General features: G+C 43.5%; 1 long non-coding RNA gene across 1 annotated transcript in view; it reads right to left on the bottom strand.

Moving 5' to 3' along the window:
* Positions 1-12,486, bottom strand: part of LOC310826361 — a 683,860-nt gene that overhangs the window by 187,562 nt on the left and 483,812 nt on the right. The gene's annotated exons all lie outside the window — the stretch shown is intronic.

Here is a 12,486-nt window from a genome sequence, read left to right as displayed (position 1 = left end):
GTTTCACAACTTGGGAGTTGCCACGGAGAATGCCCTCTTATTACCCTGAACTTCTGAGGGAGGTGGTTGACCCTAACGCTTGGGGAGGTCTGTAGGGAAGAAGGGGATCTTTCCAGAACAGGGTCATTTGTTTTCAGACTCTTCTTGGGGCAGGGAGACTAGTCTGCAGATTGCAAGATCAGAAGGGGGAACTTACTTAAGTTACACAACCCTCCCGTGGAATCATCTCAGACCTGGGGAGGCCAAGAAACAGAAACAGCAGGCCACGTATTCCCCTTGGACAGATACAGTTGCAGTGAATGATTCAGTAGGCTTCAACTTTTTTTTTACACCACCTTTCACCTATGCTGCATTGTTTTTAACATTCAATTGGGAGCCACCCAGAGTGGCTGGGGAAACTCAGTTAGATGGGCGGGATATAAATAAATAATTATTATTATTATTAGTGTTGTGTCAATAATTTCTCCTGCTCCTGCCTGCCCCCCCGACTATTTCCCACCAATTAATGAGGGGAAAAAATTCAGTGAAAAGTCTCAAAAGATCTGCACGGTGCAAGGTTTTCATTGCACTATGGAAGGAGCTACTGGCTGCTGCCTGTGCCATCGCCAATACATTGCTGCCTCCAATTTTGTAGCTTTAAAAAAGTGCATAAATATTTGGTAAGACTGACATGCATAGAAATAAATGTGCAAGTGCTGCATATATATATCTTTCTATATAAAAACTCTTTCGTCTTGCGAGTTTTTCGTCTTACGAGGCATTCGTCTTGCGAGGTACCACTGTATATATATAATATCAGACAGACAGGGACCTGAGAGAGACGGTTCAAATCCTCATTAGCCATGAAGCTCTCTGGTGAGCTCAGGCCTCTCACTCTAGCCTTCCTCACAGAACTGTTGCTGTCAGGATAAAATAAAGAGCGCTATGTACTTTGCCTTGGGCTCCTTGGAGGTAATACTAAACAAATAAATGGGAAATATTGAGTTTGTTGGACCTCCTGTCTGGTTTTCATACAGTACCTCAAACTTTGCTTAATCTATTCTAAATCATTTGTCTTCTGAGCACGGCTACAGAAATAGCCATAATATGAGTCCAAATAGCGGCCACAAATCCTTCTCCCCCACCCCCACCTCCGCTTCACATGTGGTGTTAAGTTGACTCATTAATTTGTCATTGTTAGCTTTCATTATCACCGTGTTCAAATATTGCATGTTATTGTATTTTATTATTCATAGACGTGGAAGGAAGTGAGGCACCCCCACCCAGGCCGTCTAAAATGCTGTTTTTTGTTCATACAAATGATTTGGAACCACCACTAGATGTCCCTCTTTGGCTTTTCTTTTCCTTCGGGGAGGGGAGGCATTGCTTCCAAACTTGTTTTGTGCACAGCAAAAGAGGTGTTGGTTTTTCCTGATCGAGAGAAGTTTTTCTCCTCCTTTCACAGTTCAAGAAGCTAGGGCACTCCGTGAAGCTGAATGAGTGACAAATGAGAACAAGGAAGTACTTCTTCATACAGAGCATAGTTAAACCGGATTTCTTTTGGACAAGCTTCTTAAGCAGCTGACCGAGAGCCAGGAGGTCAGAAGTCTAAAGTCAGGAGACACAAGGCTGGAATGTGAATCTGGGAATTGGACGTGTCACCCAGGCATAGTCCCAGCCCTTATGGCAGGAATGGAGAACCCGTGGTTCTCCAGATGGTCTCAGACACCAACTCCCATCATGCCCAGCTGGCGTGAGGAATAGTGGGGGATGATGGGAGTTATGGTCCAACATCATTGGATTGGGTTGGATTAGCCAACCCTTGCAACTGTGCAACTGTGCAATTCTATGATTGTATGATCATGTGATGAACCACAAGGCTCCCATCTCTTCTCTGTAGTCTTTCCACATCAGGGGACATTGCCAGCGACTGTCTTGGGAATGCAGAGTTGCTGAGAAACCCAGGGAACACTCTAACCTGCCATAAAAGTAATATAGTGGTGCCTCGGGTTAAGAACTTAATTCGTTCTGGAGGTCTGTTCTTAACCTTAAGATGCCAACATCTTCATGGCAGATTTAGAACAACGTTTCCTAAACTCCTACCCACTCAAACCTCTCTTGTACCTGCGATACATTGACGATATTTTTATCATCTGGACACATGGTCAACAGACCCTGGACACCTTCCACCAGAAATTCAATGATTTTCACCCCACAATCAACCTAACAATGAATCAATCTATGCAAGAAATACATTTTTTGGACACTACTATAAAAATACAGGATGGGCGCATAGACACCACCTTATACCTTAAACCAACTGACCAACAAACATATCTACATGCCTCTAGCTACCATCCCAAACATACCAAACAGTCCATTGTATATAGCCAGGCACTACGTTACAGCCGTATCTGTTCCAATTCTACAGACAGAGACTCTCACCTAAGAGATCTACAGCAAACCTTTTTAGAACTAAAATACCCAGCAGATGAAGTTAGACAACAGATCAACAGAGCCAGACTGATACCCAGAGAGAACTTGCTGCAAGACAGACCCAAAAAAGAAAATAACAGAACACCTCTAGTCATCACATACAGCTCCCAAGTTAAAACAGTACAACGCATCATCAGAGATCTACAACCTCTCCTGGACAATGACAGTTCTCTTTCTCAAGCTCTGGGAGGAAGACCTTTCATTGCCTACAGACAGCCACCCAATCTTAAACAACTTCTAACCCACAATAATACTACAACCAGACTTAACACGGACACTGGCACCAGAGCCTGCAATAAACCCAGATGCCAACTTTGCTGCCACATACACCCGGACAACACCATTACTGGCCCCAACAACATCACACATACCATCTTGGGACTATTTAATTGCTCATCGTCTAACATTGTGTATGCCATCAAATGCCAACAGTGTCCTTCAGCTCTCTATATTGGACAAACAGGCCAAACCTTACGCCAAAGAATAAACGGACATAAATCTGACATCAGGAACCACAAGACAGAGAAACCTGTAGGAGAACACTTCAATCTCCCAGGACATTCTATACAAGATCTCAAAGTAGCTGTTTTACTACAAAGGAATTTCAGAAATAGACTGGAAAGAGAAGCTGCTGAATTGCAACTTATTACTAAACTTAAAACCATGGAGAGACCTGGTCTGAACAAAGACATTGGATTCTTATCTCATTATACATGACAAAGCCATTTTTCACCTTCTCACCCCTTGCTTTTTCCTGTAAGACCTATTGCAGTCGTTAAGAGTCGTCAACAGGCTCATCACAGCTATCTGCCAATCACCCATTCCCACCACCCTTCTGAGTAATACCCCTCCCCACCTTCTCACTATATAGAAGGGTCTGGTAACTTCTGTTTCAGTGTATCTGAAGAAGTGTGCATGCACACGAAAGCTCATACCAAGAACTAACTTAGTTGGTCTTTAAGGTGCTACTGGAAGGAATTTTTTTTGTTTTGTTCTTAACCTGAAACTGTTCTTAACCTGAAGCACCACTTTAGCTAATGGGGCCTCCTGCTGCTGCCGTGCCGCCGGAGCATGATTTCTGTTCTCATCCTGAAGCAAAGTTCTTAACCTGAAGCACAATTTCTGGGTTAGCGGAGTCTGTAACCTGAAGTGTATGTAACCTGAAGCGTATGTAACCCGAGGTACCACTGTATATGATTATAGTGTGGCTGGACCTAAGGGGACACCAGGTTCTTCAGGAATTTCCGCTGCTGCTTTCCTTGCAACTTTAGGGACCAGCTGATGGGGATGCACACTGAAGGTGACATGCAGTCCCTCCATCAGTGAAGACTGGTCCATTTGGGTGCATGGGACACAGTCCCACCAATCTCTTTCTGTTCCTCTTACTTACAACCAGTCCAGTGGGGAGCATGGCCTGTCAGCTCTAGCTTCACCTACTGTTTGGGTTCCCTGCCTTCTGCCCTATCAGTCCACATAGATGCCAGCTCCCACTGCCCTGGGCCTTAGTTTAAGAACCACTGGAGTAAACAACCGAGACTCCATTGCACAGTCTGGTGATGGAATGGCTAATGATGCAGCCCCTTTTAAAGTCATGTTTCTCATTTGGACACCGCATGGCATCCTTATTTGTATTTCATCTCCTTTCCTGGCTACTTTATCTATGTCCTCTCTGGTTGAGTTGCAGCCCAGGGGACATTGTTTTAATCATTTGCTGTTCCTACCTGAACTTCCTTGTATGTATTTAGTATCACTTTGCTTTGAGACAGGAACATATAGAAAAGGTATTTTTAATTCTCACGGCGGGGCTTGATTACTTAAAAGGCATTTTGTTCCCTTCTGCTTGAAAGAAAACATTCAAAATCTCCTACATTTTCTCTGCAGAAGAAAAACCATGCAACTATTTGTTTGGGCTTTCTAAAACTTTTCTTATCTGAATAGATTTTCACCCAACGAAGCCAGAAAAAAAAAGAGTGACATATCTAAATGAGCAATAGCCTTTATTTATGTTACATTTTGATCTCACCCTTTCTCCAAAGAGCTCAGGGTAACTTATATTTAACTTCACAACAACCCTGTAAAGCAGGTTAGCCTGAGAAATACTATTGGCACAGCATCTCCCAGTACTCTCCAGGGGGATTTTAACCCAAATACATCCAGTCTGAATCCAACACTGAGTAGTTACCCAGTAATGTGTTTCTTGCACCAACAAGGGGATAGGCTGGGTGACCTCTGAGATCTTTCACAGTTCTTTGATTCTCTACTAGATCACAGTGGCTCTACCAAGGTTGCAATAGTAATAAGTTTTGGATTGTGTTATACTTTTGCCATAATCCTGTTTCCAAAACATTTGAAAGAACTGGGGGAATGTTTAGCAGGAAAACACGACTGGTCAAAATGTGACACGGCTCTCTTCAATGTGGACTAGCTGGATGAAAAAATGTTTTGATTTGATAGATGATAGATAGATGATAGATAGATAGATAGATAGATAGATAGATAGATAGATAATGATGATGATATAGATAGATAGATAGATAGATAGATAGATAGATAGATAGATGATGATAGATAGATAGATAGATAGATAGATAGATAGATAGATAGATAGATGATAGATGATAGATGATAGATAGATAGATGATAGAGATAGATAGAGATAGAGATAGAGATAGAGATTAGAGATTAGAGATAGAGATAGAGATAGAGATGATAGAGATAGAGATAGAGATGATAGAGATAGAGATAGAGACAGAGATAGAGAAACATATGAATGATTTATTAAAAAAAAATTTAAAGGTTATTTTTTTAAAAAAAAACAAACACAAAATAAAACTGGCAGTAAATAGCAGGTTCAGGAGTTGGAGATTTTTGTAAGGATTGCTGCATGTATGTACGGAGGATCAAACCCTTTCTGGTGTGCTTTTATTTCTTTTTCACAGAACCATTCATGCAAACTGCGCTCACACATTTTTTATGTGATCTGCTTTGGCTGGGTGTGTGTGTGTAGAGAGAGAATCACAAAATGATCACCTTTTGAGCTTCACAGAGCAATAGGATCAGTAAAAACTGACTCCTCTTGGAATAAACATTGTCCAGACCAAAATATGGTTTCAAAGCTTTACTAACAGAACTTTCTTCAGACAGACAGAAAAAACAAACCATGATATATGCAAATAGTTTCATACCACCATGTGCTTGTCCAGGTCACAGGTTCAGCTTCTTGCAAATATGAAATAACTCCAAACATACCTGAAATCAAAGGTCTGTCTCTCTCCACAGCCTCCATTGCAGCCTGGAGTGGTTTCCTCTTCAAGAGACACATCAGCCTACCTTTATCTTGGGTGGCGTGAGAACAAATGACTCACGCCTAACAGAGATTTGCAAACGAATGCCATGTGATCTAAGTTAGGCATGTGACAGAGCCAGCAGAGATGCATCGACAGTTAATTATCAACCTGGTGGCACTTAGAGAGCTCTAGGTTAGCTCAGTAGAATTTTCCAATGCAATGCGCATTCAGAGCCATTTTCCATTTTGATGTGCAATTAAACCATTATACTTAACATGAGGAATGGTGGAAGTTCCTTCTGCAAGACATAGGCACCAGAGGGCACCTTTTGCAAAGGACTACAGGGAAAAGAGGGATGCGGGTGGCGCTATTGGTTAAACCACAGAGCCTAGGACTTGCCGATCAGAAGGTCGGCGGTTCGAATCCCTGCAATGGGGTGAGCTCCCTTTGCTTGGTCCCAGCTCCTGCCAACCTAGCAGTTTGAAAGCACATCAAAGAGCAAGTAGATAAATAGGTACTGCTCTGGTGGGAAGGCAAACGGTGTTTCCGTGCACTGCTCTGGCTCGCCAGAAGTGGCTTGGTCATGCTGGCCACATGACCCAGAAGCTGTACGCCGATTCCTCGGCCACTAAAGTGAGATGAACACCACAACCCCAGAGTCGGCCACGACTGGACCTAATGGTCAGGGGTCCCTTTACCTTTATAGGGAAAAGGCTATGGCAGAGTGGTAAAGGTTTCTGTGCATTCAATTCCTGGCATCTCCAGGCAAGCTCTGCATGAATCCTGGGAAAGCAAGTGCCGATCAGTTTATACCATACTGAGCAAGATGGACTAATGCAGCTTCCCATGACTGTATGACCTCAGGTTGCACCCCACAATGGTGGGCCAAGGAAGCAACATTCGCCCTCTGCTTGTTAAGATAGCAGCCAGCGGTTATTCAATTGTTCCTGCTGACAGTATTATGTTCCTGCTTATATAACAACATGCATGGAGTAACGTATTTGATTTCCTCCCCTCCCGGTAAAAATCCATTTTCAACATATTCTATATATCTATAGCAATAAATGCACAGCAATAAATAACATCCTCGAGACTTAAACATTTTGATATTTACCAGGCGAGGGAAAATTTGCTTTTAACACAAAATCAGTACATAGTTTAAAGCAGTGCTGATTGTTTTGTTTATCACTTTAAAAATGCACAGTTTGGGAGGTGGGGGGAGAGGGGGAGGGGAGAAGATCCATTTTAAACACAGAATGAATTGCTCTGAGTGGCAGGTCTGTTGGATTATTACCTTTGCTTGCATCCCAAAGTCATTTTCATTTATTAATTGTTTGGGTTATTCTAGGTTCTTTTTCTTTCTCCACCCCACCCCCCCCCCTTCTCAAAAATCTACTTGGTATTTACTGTCTCCAGGTTTGAGGAAGTGCTGTTAAATGATTCGATGGCTTGTTTAATCCCTAGACTATTTCAACACACACACACACAGACACACTGCTTAATTTAACTACAGTATTCTTTCACTTTCTCCTTCACTTCCTCCTCCTCCTTTGTTCTTAATTGTTTTCAGAGTGCTCGACTTCCATTGGGGACTCACTCAGCAAGCCAGACTTCAAAGAACTGTTACAGCAGAACAATTTGGCAATATGCTAATTGGGGTTTCTCTCTCATGAAAAAAGAAAACAACTTTTTCAATGTTGTTTTACAAGGGCCATGTTGGACACAAGGCAGAGAAAGTGGCCTTCTGGTCTTGAACCACATCCGCACTGTACATTTAAAGTGATATCATGCCACTTTAAACAGTCACTCCTTCTCCTCCCAGCAAAGAATCATGGAAACTGTAGTTTGCTGGGAGTTTTTAGGAGACCCCTATTCCTCTTGCAGAGAGACAATTCCCAGAGTGGTTTAATAACCCCTCTTCCCAGGGAATGCTGGGAATTAGGGGCTGCATAACAAGTCTTTAACAAATTAGTTTCCAGGATTCGGGGGGGGGGGAGCCACGCCTGGAAGAAGAAGAAGAAGAAGAAGAAGAAGAAGAAGAGGAGGAGGAGGAGGAGGAGGAGGAGGAGTTGTTGTTGTTTAGATTTGATATCCCTATCACTATCCTAAGGAGTCTCAAAGCGGCTAACAATATCCTTTTCCCTTCCTCCCCCACAACAAACACTCTGTGAGGTGAGTGAGGCTGAGAGACTTCAGAGAAGTGTGACTAGCGCATAGTCACCCAGCAGCTGCATGTGGAGGAGCGGGGAAGCGAACCAGATTCACCAGATTACAAGTCTACTGCTCTTAACCATTACACCACACAGGCTTAATAGTGATTTAAATGCATGGTGCTGGCAGGTGGGGGGGCAGCTTGGATACCTGACTCCCCCCAGCTCTTTGGCCAGGGTTGGTGGTGCAAGAGAATACTACTGAATTGAGGAATGATGGTGCTAGTCAGTCCACAGTGACCTAAGACCTATTCAAGTGGGCTGCTGGCATGTAAACACTGCATGAGAGTAGGGATGGGCCGTGCCCTTGGACTGGTTCATGGGACCTGGGATCCCTGTTGATGCCACTTGTTGAAGAAATGCTGGACCTGGGCAGGGGAACTGCCTCTCCTGCACGGAAGTTAAGAGGAACTGTTTGGGTAGGCCACAGCTCTTGCTGAGATGAAGGCCAGAATTGGGGTTGAGGTAGCTTGAAGAGAAAGGAGCACGGTGTTGCCAAGGGAGGGTCAAATCTGTCAATTTTGGTTTCTCTCGGTTACTCATTTTCCCTTTCGTAAGTCCCGTTCTCCGCACTAGTTTGCTTAAAAAGAAAAAAAGACATAATGAAAGTTCATCAGTATTTTTGCATGAGTTTGTCCTTAGATACATGCTCCTTTGCAATTTTGCCCAATATACACATTTCTGCAAAGCAAATTTCTCCAGTACAATACATTTTTTGTATGGAATTTTCATCAATGTAGGTTTTTCAATGCACATGTCCCCCTAGTGTATGCATTTCAGTCCACATTATTCAGCTGGAGAACAGTATTGCAGAATTCGTAGAAGTGCGAATTTCAGAGGATGGCTGAGTTTTGACTGGCATATTGTTTCGGGAAGCATGAATTAGGGAAGTCCGCCTTCAGATGCAAACGGTACTGAATTTCTCCCCTCAATCCCTAGTCTTCCTTGAGAAAAGAAACTCCATTCCCACGAAAGGGATGGCCTCCTCCTAGAGCAGAGGGGCATGTTTGCTTCAGAAATGGTGATCCTTAAACTCCTCTGCAGTCTTCTGCCTCCTCGCTCCCTGGGTCTGCCATCTTGGCAGTTACCGCTGTTGCCAGATATCTGAGATGTGCTTAAACGCTTTGATGAATGGCCCCAGCTTCCTCTTTTATTCCTCGCTTTGAGTATTGGTGACACATATGCTCCTTTACAAGCCCACCCTTGTGGTAATTTCCTTAATGAGAACGGCAATTGGAAGGAACATCTTCTACAAGAAAGAAAATGACACACAAGCTCACTTCTCCCCACCACCACCTCTCTCCCCTTCTCCAGTTATTCATTATTCACAATCAAAAGGAAGAATTAGCTTTCAGAATGATCTCTCCAAAAAGGGGTTATCAGTTTGAAGGAGGCACTTCTGGTACTAGGGGAAAGAGAGAGAGGGAGAAAACTTCAGAAATGAATTGAGTGGCTTACAGGGTAGTTGTCGGAGGCTTATGAGCAGCGGACAGGAATTACATTATGAAGAATTATTAACAGACAAGTCTTGTGGATAACGTATAATTTTATCAGAACAGACATGGAGAATTTGTCCTCAGCGCAAAAAGCTCTGATTTGTTTAAGGCTTTGAGTTGGGGCGCTGCTGGGTGGTGAGAGCGGCTGGGGCAACCCGGTCAGGTGGGTGGGGTACAATGAATTAATTATTATACTATTACCATGATGTGTGTGCCCCCATTCCTCCGAGAATAATGTATCCTGAATATGATTGCAGTGCATAGGAAATGGCCATTGTCCTGGCTCCTACCCAGCACATTTTGGGAGTAATCCATGACTCCTAAGAGTGAAAAATAACTAACTGATAAGATGCAAGTAGACATTTGTGCACAGCAAAAAAACCTTGAGTTGAGTAAGTTTTTTCAAGGACTATGGTTGGATGAGGAGATGGTGAGGTGCTGGGGTGGCAGAAGGTGGGAGAAAGTGGTTAGCTAGAGAATAAATAGCCAAGGAGACATGGCTTTTGCTGCATAGGGTTAGTAGATTTTTATTTTATTTTATTTATTGACTTTATATATCACCCTATACCCACAGGATATGCTCTTACAGACTCTTTTGGACTCTGTTCAGTGATCATTACATCTGACTAATTGACAACCTTGTTTGAGCCTCCGTATTGAACCCCCAAAGGGAATTTTCTCCCCCAAAGGACACAGACATAGGCTCTTACCTAGACGTAAAAAAGAGATCTTTATTCAGGCAAATAGCAGGCTCGACAGCAGGAATTTAGGAGCAGGGCAAGAACTGGATAGAAGCGATGAAGATGTCCCAACAAGTTTTCCCACCCCTTCTGCCAAGCTTTTAAAGACAAGGCATGGCGTGCTCGTTCACGAGACTCACTCACTTTGTGGGGATATCGGGATTGCAAGCGCACACTTGGTCTGGGAGGGTGGGTCTGCTCCCATTTGTGAAGATGGCACCTGTTTCTAGGAGGCAAGACTGAGACCTCCTGTTCAGCTACTGTTAGTCTCTCCCACCTCCTACCATGGCCCTCCCCAACACCAACCTGCCTGCCATCTTACCTGAGGACCATCTACTGTTGGCCTCCCTGCCTTTCACCCTACCTATCCCAATGAACACCAGCAACCCTATTTTTATTTTTTTTGCAGGCCTAACTGGGAATCTGTCTAATGGGGACATGGTTCAAGCATGTGAACTAAGTAAAAATGATGATGAAGAAGAAGAGTTTGGATTTGATATCCCGCTTTATCACTACCTGAAGGAGTCTCAAAGTGGCTAACATTCTCCTTTCCCTTCCTCCCCCACAACAAACACTCTGTGAGATGAGTGGGGCTGAGAGACTTCAAGAAGTGTGACTAGCCCAAGGTCACCCAGCAGCTGCATGTGGAGGAGCGGGGAAGCGAACCCGGTTCACCAGATTACAGATCTACCACTCTTAACCACTGCACCACACTGGCCCTCAGATGCTGATATTAGTTCAAGCCCTCTGACATCCACTAACTCAGAGTTCTGGCTTCTATACAAAGGATGCTAGTGTCTGACCCAGTGGCAAAAACATTGGCCAGGCTGTTTTCCCCCCATCAAATTGGTGAGCAACCAACTTCATGGTGCATGTGAGAAACTGAACAGTCTGCAGTTGAGCTACTAGTGCGAACTGAACAGCCACACTGAAGCTCGACTTCTGTTCTGAAGTGCAGCGGTAAGTTAAATCCAAAGTGGTTACACTGCAAATAGTCTTAACTTTCTTTAGCATTGTTGAGATTCGAGGCTGCCTCCTAGTATCAGCGTTTCAATCACAGCCGAGGAGACTGATAACTTATGCACAGTTCTTTAAGAGCAGTCAGGTAATGTTTGCATTTTATGGATAAATGGATTAGGGATTTGTCAGGCCAATTTTGCAGGTTTCTTTCAAGAATATCACAAATCTATAAATTGTCATATTGCTTTTAAACTCAAAAATGCCATAAATATTTATCTCGGGGAGAGGAGGCATGTTATTTGCAGCTTTGCCTAATCGTTTAAGTATTTCAAATATTCAAAACCACTTGTTATTCAAAAAGAGACAGCTGTAGTGAGAGAGAGGGGGGGGGGGTCGGGCTAGGTTTCATTTGGGTCTGAGCATTTCCAGGCAACCCAATGCTGAGTGCCAGAATTTGCATGATGGTCTTGTTAAGGGGGCAATGTCATGGAAAATAGTTCAGTTTCTACAATTTTGCCTGGAACAAAATTCCCAGGTGAATCTGGAGGTTCCAACTAGGGCAAATTGTTTGAGGAAAGGTGAGGGAAGTGAAATGAGTCTTGATAAAACTAGAAAAAATGTATTGGAGGCTAGTAAACAACATCCTTGGGGGGGTATGTGAGGACTCATGCCACATTGTCCTGAATTCTCATCTTCCTTCTATTCCAAAACAGGAACTCCAGCAGGCCATTTTATGAGCCTGCATTGTGATTGGTTGCACACAAGCCGGGCAGGCTTGCACAACATATTTGTGGTATCCATATTTAGCAAAGAGGGGTTCGCCAGTGCAGCACCACCAGTGGAAACTGCTGCACCAGCATAAAGTCCTGATTTCTGCCCTCCTGCTAGTTATGGTAGTCATGCATCCTGTTCCCCCATTAAAGAACTTGACCTCACCTTGGTTTAAAACCTTGTATGCTAAAATGGCCTGCACAATTTTGATCTTGGCTTTCCTGCAAGATTGAGGGCTAGATGCATTTTCTGTGAGAGAGAGAGAGAGAGAGAGAGAGAGAGAGAGTGAGAGAGTCACATTTCATGCTTTATAACGCTATTGCTAATCTGCAAATTTTGGCCGCATCTGGGATCGTTTGTGAACACAGATCCACTGGGCTCTCCAAGTTAACTGCTCACCGGAGTCCAAACACACCATGCAGAAACTCTTAGGTGGCCGCACATTAGTTACTGTATGTTTCCCGAGAAAACAAGATGTTTTATTGCTTCATTATTTGTTATTTATAAAGCTGGGCAGGTCCCTTCCCATGATTCATGCAAGATTATT

Source organism: Podarcis gaigeae (genome assembly GCF_964106915.1).
Source record: "Podarcis gaigeae genome assembly, chromosome: 10".
NCBI lineage: Eukaryota > Metazoa > Chordata > Lepidosauria > Squamata > Lacertidae > Podarcis > Podarcis gaigeae.
This window is presented reverse-complemented; position numbering and strand designations above follow the sequence as displayed.